The following is a 3,210-nucleotide window of genomic DNA, read 5'->3' on the forward strand; positions in this document are numbered from 1 at the left end:
AGTAATATTTTAACTGAGTTTTAGTGGACTAACTGTATTCTAGAGTTTAAAGAAACATGATATCAAAGCACTTCCGGATTAATACATTGCAAAGGTCAGATTCCCAGAGAAAATCATTTCACAGCAGTTTTTAGATGAACACACACACCAATAGCAAGTATGTTGCATTTCACGGGTTGCCTTACGAAGGCCACAGAACATCATCCGATGGTTATGGATGAGGTCAGGTTTGTGTGCAGTGCCATTGGCTAACTGCTGGGGGTATATTGTATATGATGGATGTATAAGATGGCCTATTATAAAACAATGGATGTTTTGAACCCACCAATGAATTGTCTCCAAATGTGTTTCAAGGAGGGAACCCCAGATTGTAATAAAAGTCAGCTAAAGGAGGCGTTACACGCTTCTCTTCTCCCCACTTCTGGTGCAAGCAGTCTCCTTTGGGGTTTACACAGTCTCCTTTGGAGACGTGGATGGATTTACAATCTTTTGCTGATGGATTTACAATAAAAGCCTGGATTTGATCACCACTGTCTACTGAGTTTGCTTTGGTACCTGGGATTACAGTGCAACATCTGAGATCTCTTGTAACATCTAGGATCCCTTGTAACATCTTGGTTTTTGCACCTTGCAACAATGGCATTAACTTTCAAGCAATCATGCTTAAAGGGATTGCAATCTTTTACAGTATTTCCAGTTCATGATTCAATGAGTCCAGCAATGATGTGGGGGGGGGGATGGGAAGTGAAGCTCATTGTCTGGGGGCACTTACCCACCCCCTTCCACATTCTCCCTATGTCTGGCCGCAGTCCAAGTCACAATGTACACATTCTGTGAACTGTGCAAGCCTTATTTAAATGAATGGGAGTTGCACCAGAGCCTCCTATGAAGTTCCCATTCATAGCGATTGGGTTAGCACAAGAGAACATCTTAGCAGGGTATAGCTCAATAATACATTCAGACTGCCTGCGGAATTTCATTGGGGAGCTTCAAACAGATGATTTGTGTTAAACCCCTTCCTGGCCATATCCACTCTCCGAACTCCTTTTTCCCTGCAAAGCTTGATCTACATGCCATTCCTATGCATGTTTACTCAGGAAGCAAGTTCCCCCGAGTTCAGTGCGCTTACTTCAAAGTAAGAGCACAGATTGAAGAGACACTCAGTGATTAAGGTGCTGATTACTGTATCTATGCAGGAACTGATGGGGTAGAATTCTAAACTGTTCCATTTCAGTTTGCTGGGGGGGGGGAGTTATGTTTTTGAATCCTTTGCCATGCAAAAACTCTGCATCTTGCATATGGTAATCTAACAGACCAGGAAATCTAACAGATCCCAGAGGCTTGAGCTAAATCCCCCCCCCCATGTTCTCATTTTACTACTGTACATGCATGGAGTTTTTTTTTTTGCATGGGGTGCTTTCTAAAATATGCCCCGCCCACATCTCCATTCTCAAGTGCAACGTTCCAGAATTCCACCACCTCCCTTTTCCTCCTCGCTCAGGCTGCAATCCTTACCTGGGAGCAAGCCGTGTTGACTACAATGGGACTTACTTCCGAGTAGGCATACCTAGGATTGGGCTGTCAGGCTACTGCAATGATTCTACTGGGTGTACATACCACTGCAGCCCTAGACCAGCAACTATATTTCATTTCATTTCCAAGCCTTGTATGGCAGAAGTGGGCTTTGTGCCCTAGGAATAGCTGGGCCTGCACATGCAAGCGCATGACGTGGGGAGGGGGATCGTAGCATTTCAAGACTGAAGAGAGATCATGTTTTTGAATGCTTCCCCGATGGGGGAAAAAAATGTCCCTGCAGGTAGAAAAATAGCACATCAGCGTCAAACGTTTTACCTAATGAGCTATTTATTTTAATTGCAGGGAGCAGCGTGACGCTCAATGTCAGAGGCTGCCTTTGGTGCAAACACTGTGCACTGATCTGGTGCATGCCCCTTTCTCCTGTTTAAAATCGGTACACGCTCCAGTAGCCTAACCGCTGAGCAGTACGTTTGCCTGGACAGCTTGAAGGGGAAACCCCTTTTCTGGGTTCATGTTTGCTTCTCCCCCCCCCCATTTTTAACGTTGCAATCCTCTTGCAGCCTAACCCGCTTGCTTCTGGCTTTCAAGCGGTGCTCAACCGTGCCAGAAAGACAAATACAGTGACTGAGAGAGCCTCCTGGTGCAGAAAGGAGTCAGCAGGTCCCATGGTGTAATGGTTAGCACTCTGGACTTTGAATCCAGCGATCCGAGTTCAAATCTCGGTGGGACCTCGTGGGACATTTTTGCACTACAAGAGTTCCAGGGCATTGGGGATCCCCCTGGAAAACCCCTGTAGGCAACCAAGAGCGAAGAAGGGGGCTTATTTTGTGCCCGCGCCAAGAGCACAGCGTTACAACGGCTATGCATGCAACTTTTGGAAGGCAAAGTGGGGGAGGAGGGAAATCCAGCAGCAGCAGGAAGAACAGGCGAACATTCTCTGGCCTCTCATTGGACAGCGGGGTTGGAACGCTTCCCTCTGACGCCCAGCCATTGGCTAAGACGCGCAAACCCAGGAAAGCGGATCTGAAACAAGCAATGCGCATTTCTCCCGAGGTGGAATGCTGGTGCAATGCATTTGATAGGGGTCTGTCTCCTGTCCTTTGTCTTTGTGCTGACACCGCTCTTCTTTTCACCTCACCCCCATTTTAAGTTAAGCTGATGCCTAACAGGCAGGGGTGTAGCTAATGATTGTGTAGCTCAGTGCCAAGCTCAAAATGTTGCCCTGGACATGATGTCACAACCGGAAGTGACATCCCACCCAGGCTTTTTAAAAGTAAAAATTGGAAGGCACCCACCTCCTTCCCCCAGCAGCTCGCCACCCACTTTCTCTTCTGCTCCCCTCCCCCAGTCAGTGGCATAGCTAAGGCATCTATCTGCTACCTGGGAGTCAAAGAAGATTTGTACCCCCCCCAATCAAATTTAATTAAGTAAATAAATAAAAAGTGTGCCCCTGATTCATTCGAGATACTGTGCTGGGGTGAAGAGGAATGGTTACCCTCCCCCTGCTAAATATAAGAGGGGCACCACTTGAAAAAGTGCCTCTTTACTCAGTTAGCAGGGGTAACTGAATTATGATACATGGAAATGTGAGCTGAGTCATATTAACACTTTATTGGTTTCATGTTGTATCATGATAACATGTCATTGCAACATGTCAATAACATAATGTCTTTG

At 46.3% G+C, this 3,210-nt stretch overlaps 1 non-coding gene across 1 annotated transcript; it reads left to right on the forward strand.

Moving 5' to 3' along the window:
* Positions 1-2,195: 2,195 nt before the first annotated feature.
* Positions 2,196-2,267, forward strand: TRNAQ-UUG (transfer RNA glutamine (anticodon UUG)). Its single transcript has one exon. It is a non-coding gene; the product is annotated as a tRNA-Gln (tRNA).
* The last annotated feature ends 943 nt before the right edge of the window (positions 2,268-3,210 follow it).

Source organism: Tiliqua scincoides, chromosome 5 (assembly GCF_035046505.1).
Source record: "Tiliqua scincoides isolate rTilSci1 chromosome 5, rTilSci1.hap2, whole genome shotgun sequence".
Classification (NCBI taxonomy): Eukaryota; Metazoa; Chordata; class Lepidosauria; order Squamata; family Scincidae; genus Tiliqua; species Tiliqua scincoides.